The sequence below is a fragment of the Triticum dicoccoides genome, chromosome 4A (genome assembly GCF_002162155.2).
Source record: "Triticum dicoccoides isolate Atlit2015 ecotype Zavitan chromosome 4A, WEW_v2.0, whole genome shotgun sequence".
NCBI lineage: Eukaryota > Viridiplantae > Streptophyta > Magnoliopsida > Poales > Poaceae > Triticum > Triticum dicoccoides.
In genome coordinates, this window is record NC_041386.1 from 418,333,793 (window position 1) to 418,340,265 (window position 6,473).

Genomic DNA, 6,473 nt, shown 5'->3' on the forward strand with positions numbered 1-6,473 from the left:
CTTCCGCACCTTGGAACCCCCGACTGCCAACTCACCACTTCACCGGAGTCGCTTCATCGACTGGCTTGTCCACTGCTCCAGATCTCCTTGACCGCCATCATGGTCCACCACACCGGATCTGCTTAACCGGCACTGTCGTCCACCACAGTGTAGGCCCTTCACTGGCTCCCTCGTCCATCCCTTCGCTGGCCCTCCATACAAGCCCTCGTCCGCCGCAACAGATCCGCCTCACCGAAAGCACTGTACAATGCGCCCGCTGAAGCCTTCGTCCACAGCACCGGACCCGCTCCATGGACGCCATATTAAACTCCACCGGCCCTACTTTACCGACACCGCAGCCTCATCAGGTTATTTCGATTTGTACTCCTTTGGTTTTTATCTTTATCGTGCAACTGTTCACTTACCACAGATGAGCTTTCTTGTATGTCAACAGGCGCCGCAACTGTAGCACCGGAGCCGCTTCAGCGACAGCGACAGCCGGCCCAAACTCAACTGCAACACAAGAACCATCGACGATCCTTAGCTATCAAGTATCCCAACGATACCCATACGCCAACGACAATTAGGTACTATTATCCAACGGTCGGCGCCTACGTTCACTTTCTTAGCATAAGCACCACACCTTTGAATTTCTTCAGGGCATCATTCAGTTTTTCATGAGACGCGTTATTCTGCTTGCACCTGTAGGGCCATACTTCTGGCAGTGAACATGTTACATGTGCTAAATTACATACTAGTGCACATATAGTTAATATGCTTTAGTTTTGTCCTAAGTATTACTGTACTTCCTAGATATCACTACCTACTATTTTACTTCTTGCATGCTATATTTATGATAATGGTGTTGTTCTGATGCCACATGTTGGTTCCATCAGACTGCTTCATGTTCTCTATGCTTAATCACACATCAGCAAACTAGCATGTGGTTCCGCTGGTTTTTGTTCATTTTACCCTACATTTTCTGATGCTAGCTATTACATCACTGCTTCGAGCCTCTGTTCATTACTTTTTTTGTGTTCTTGATCTTCCCAAGTTGCATGACTAATTTGATGCGTCTATTAATTATGGAGCTGCCAACTCCATCAAGCAAAATATTTGTTCTTTTGGGGATGGCACCTCGAACAAGCATAAAAATAGAGGGAAGCAGAAATATTGTCGTGTATGCACACACCCTTCTTTCACTAGTTTAGATCAACCATTGATGATCAATTCAAACCAGTGCATCGATTAAAATTCTGTTTTACCTAAATAGAGGGTGCAGAATAAACTAAAAGAAGTAGATTTGCAACGACGAGATGCTGACGATATCTTCAAAGAACATTGCAACAATAGCGAGGCTTCACAGCAACATATGGTAAGACAGTGTGTTTTAGTACATGTGAAATGTAATGCGTCTGGGCTGCTTTCTTGGCTTGTGCCCTCAACCTGTAATCCTACAAAATAACAAATAGTTCAGTTGTCTGCTTTGTTGTATTGATTGATTCGGATGCTTGTTTGTTACTTGGTACGCTATACCTGAGTTGGCCAATATGCCAGCAGTGCCTGCTGTACTATCGTAAAGAAATGCATGCCTAGTTCATTTGAGTCCTTAACTTTTCCTTTGAACTTCGTCACAAGACTGTCTTTGTAGTTTATATGAGGCCACACTATTAAGTGCTTTCTCAGATTATTTCAACTGCTTAGATGCCTTGGCAACTTAAATATAGTGGTGGTACACTCCCTTTCAACTAGGGATGTCAACTGGGTCCCATTTTATCCTGATTAAAGTCCACTAGTGGTATGATAGTTCAAAAGAGTTTTTGTTTTTTGAGGAAAATGAACCAGGGAGCTAGCAAAAACTAACTAGATGGGACTGGCGGATGTCGTTTATTTGCCACTTACATTCCTAGTTTCATCTTACCATTTTAATTTCTTTTCGGCTGATGCTGCTTCGAACCATTTAAATATAGCTTGCCATGCTCGGCAATAATTCGTATGTCGTTTACCATGTAAGCTTACTATATGGATCATGCGATAACTATCTCTTACATATGTCTAGCGGAAACCTTTCAGGATGACGTTCACACTAGGACACAATGTACAACCCCAGAATCTATTGGTGGAAGCAGTGCGCCATCCATGTTACCAGATGGTAGCAGTTTAGAGGCAACACCGTCGAAGAGCAGTCTGAGCACAGATATTATAGTTCTTGAGGCTCTACTAGAGGCAGAAAGAGATGGTGTGGCTGCCATGAATGAGATAATCTTGATCTTGAAGCTAGAAATTATGCAATTAGTTGCACGCATTATGCAAGCAACCCAAGAATTGGAGGAAGTAAGAATGTTGCATTTGAAGACGGAGGAGGTCCTGCTGCTTCTGCTATCTGAAGCCCAGGGTAATCCCAGTTCTTCTTTAGATAGCAGTTGAAATTGTCATTAGATTATTGTATTTTCATGTTGTGTCATGTCTCTGAATGGATTATGTTGTAAAACCCCCTATGTTGTCCATGTGTTGTAATGATCCGAATTTTTAGGCGAGGTAATCCTCAGTACTTGTATGATTGACATAAGGTGAACTGTTTTTTGTGTGAGCATATTGTATTGGATGAAATAACTATTTGACTCAAAGTGTATCCAACCTACTGAATTCAAAGATCACGGCATTTCTAAATCTTTATCATATATAAAGGTGGAATAAATCTTTGTTGTTGTTTTGAAGAAATAAATAACAAAACGTAGAGTTATTTGTGGATATTCGTAATCGAATAAAAATTGGATTTGGATTTAGTTGCCAGGGCCCAGGGCAAACATGAATGCTAATTCTCCCAAGTTTTGAACAAAGCGACTAAACACCCACTATCATTTGTGGGCTGCCAAAAGCAAGTGTTTGCGAGATGGAAATTACTGTCTACCCCTGACACTTGACATCCTTATCGACCGGATTTACACTGCTGTCGATAGGGGTAGACTAGTAACTTCAATTAGACGTGACACGACGGCCTCTGAGCCCATTCAGACACTGTGGGTGCCAACGTGGGCGGCAAAACACATTTGATTCAAGCTCGTCCGAAAGACATGTGTCTCTCCCTCCATTTCCCCATTCATCCATGGTGGGCGGAAAAACAAACTCTCCACGTCCGAAATCGATGTAGGCTAATATTTTAAATAGGGGCAGATGTGTAACTTCCCTTAGACGTGACACAACCGCCCTACCTGTCAGCCCCGTTCATACACCATGGGTGCCAACCGTGGGCGGCAAAACACTCTCTCCTCGCCCGAAATCGTTACCGGAAAATATTTGGCAGATGCGATATTACCGTCCTATCCCCAACTGAGGTGACGTCTGAAATTTTAAACGAGGGATAAGTTCGTAACTTTCCCACATTTCAGACAAGCGCATCCCAAAGTTTGAGATCCCCCTCCCCCTCAATTTCCCCATTCACACACCATCGGCGCCATAACAACCTCCCCACTGCGGCCAGCCTTCTCCGTCCGCCAACCCATCCTCCACCTTGCCGGAGCCGCTACCCCTACCAAGTCGTCCACTACAGGAGATGGACGTATCTCATCCACGGCACCGGACCAGGATCCTTTCATCACGCTGTCTCGCTTCACAGGCGCCGTCGTCCACCTTGTCGTTGCCGCTCCTAAGATCGCCTCGTCCACGGCAACATGATTTATCCCACGACCCGGCCGTCTTCCATCTAAAGTCTTATTCCCCGCCATCGACAGCCATCACACCCGCAACACCCTCAATGTATCAGCAGGGGCCTACACAACGTCACAAGAGAGGTGGCACTATTCCATATGTGCTTAAGTTATTGATCTTACCCGGAAAATAGATCTAAAATTGTTTACTGTACTTTTATTTTCCGTACCAAATCGTAGTGGCTAGTTGAATGCAAACATTGGTTGCGAAGTAGCTTTGTCCGGTTTGCACCTTCAGATCCGCCATGTAATGGTCACTATACTCGTAAAGCTTATGGTTTCCCCCCTTTATATTCACTACCATCATCATAGGTGCTTCACTGCTTCGTTTCATGCTAGCACTGCTCCTCAAGACCTCAACCCATCAAGCGAAACAACATGCCACTCATAATTCCAAAGCATACATATTGAAATACGAGTCTGATATGATGCTCATATTAATAAAACAGAGAACATTTAATTGGTCACCTAATGTCCCTATATTCATTTTGAAAAGCATGTGCACCACCCACTAGTCCAGCTAGTTGCACTTTCCTAATTTTACTCTTGATGCTTAGGGTTTTCCCATTTTATCTACTCTACTATGATCTGCGTATGTGCTTTCTGTCGTACTAGCATTACTCCACCCTTCAAGCTAAACAACACAACACTCAAAATTTGAAAGCTTAGTTGTTCAAATATGATTGTGATATGATACTGATATTAGTTAAGAGACACATTTAACTGGTTAGCTAAAGGTCCCACTTGAGTATCCAAATGCATGTCGTGACATATAGAGAGACAGCAGAATTGCATTTCTTTGTCACTTGTTGACTGTACTTTCTTGTCCATACCAAATCTTAGTTGTTATTTCAAAGCAAACATCGGTTGCTAACTACCCTTTGCATGGTTTGCAGCTTCAGATCTACCATCCCACTGCCACGGTCAACACTATACTCATCATGCTTACGGTTTCCCCATTTTATGATGACCATGATCAGCCTACGTGGTTCATGTCGTAATAGCACCGCTCCACCCATCGAGCTAAACAAGCTTAAGTTTACAAATTCAAATATGATATTATGCTGAAATTAGTAAAACTGAGATAAGTTTAATTAGTCAACTAAATGTTCCTACTTTAGTTTCGAAATGCATGTGAGCCACATATGGAGAGACCGGAAGGAATAGTATTTCTCTATGCGCTCTGGTTCATCATGGGTGGCCAACCGACATTGTATAGAAAGACTTATAATATCTCCAATCTGCTTGCTCTTCCGCTCTTCTTTAAGATGATCCTCTTCTCTTGCAGTTGACTGGTCAGGTCGAGTTATTCTCCCTTAGTATATTTTGAATCTGTCAGGTCAGGTCGACTTGTTCTTCTTTACTATCTGTTGAAGCTGTCATCTGTGAAGTATCATCACTTCTGGAGCTCTCATATTTTGAGTACTAAGCCACATTATATTAATGCACAGACCAAATCACAGCATGCATGTCACCTCTTGGAAGAATTGTAGAGATAGCACAAAAGGGTTTATAGGGAGGAAGTATTAGATTAGAATCATTTCTGCATTACAAAGATAATCTCACTTGTTTTTATGTTTTCATGCATCTCAGGTATTGAACATTATCAAAATGAATATGAGAATGGGCGCACGAGAGGAATATTGCGGAACAATCCACTGGCTAACAAACTTGGCAAGGTGGAGGATGTCCTATCTTATTCAGCCATCAAGGTGCATGCTCTAACTTGGCAAGGTTGCATTGGTCGCACATATTTTGCATCTGATCTCATGCATTACTTCTACTTTGTTAAACCATCTGCTTAGTTTAAGAATCATATATGAGTATATGCCATACCTATCCATTTTCTGTACCTATTCCATGTGTCGTCATACTATGTTTTTCCAGTCAACTTTTGTTCTTTCGTAATAGATGTCCAAAAGGAAAAGGGTGAGTGAAGATCCTCAAGGAGTACAAACTAGGTATTTGGAAAAGGTCATGATACCTGTTAAATCAGATAGATCAGCAGCCACAGAAAACATAGGCCCAACTGTACCAGACTTCACCCCTACTCTAGTGGCCAAACCCCTATTAGAACTTTTGAGAGCCCAGGGTCAGGTACTGCCTATGATATCAATTCAAAATTTCAACGCCTAAATTTATGCATGTGCCTTACCTTCTCCCTTGTATGAAAACTAATTTTAGATGAATCTCCTTGCTCAAAGGATCATAGGATCTCATGACAATACTGGGCTCTGCATTGCTCTTGTCAGTACCTCTTGCCCTTTGTCAGTATACTTACACTCATTGCTGTTTGATTATGTAGCATCACTATAAATGTTCGCTTCTTTATCTTCCCTTTGGTTGAAATTATACAATCTATATTTACTCTTAGATAAATGTAGAATTAACACAATGGTTATGAAGTTTTGGATTGCTCATGTAAGTACCTGTTGTCATGTACTCCCTCTGTATCGAATTAATTGTTGATCAATTGGATGTATTTAGAACTTAATAGTGCTAGATACATCCATTTGAGCGACAAGTAATAACGGACGGTGGTGGTATTACTGTACATGCATCGCGAGATAGTTGATTGTCTAGCATTACTCTGCATCTTATCTGCCCTGCCCTCCACTTTCTCCAAATTATCATATCTACATTTACTCTTACCAAAATGTTGAATAAAGCCAATGCCACTACACACGTTGATGTCTGCATTCCTCTAGTCAGTACCTCTTGCCTTGTAACGTTGTACTTAATTAATTGCTATTTCATTATGTATCATCAGTCTGCACCTGAGCTTCA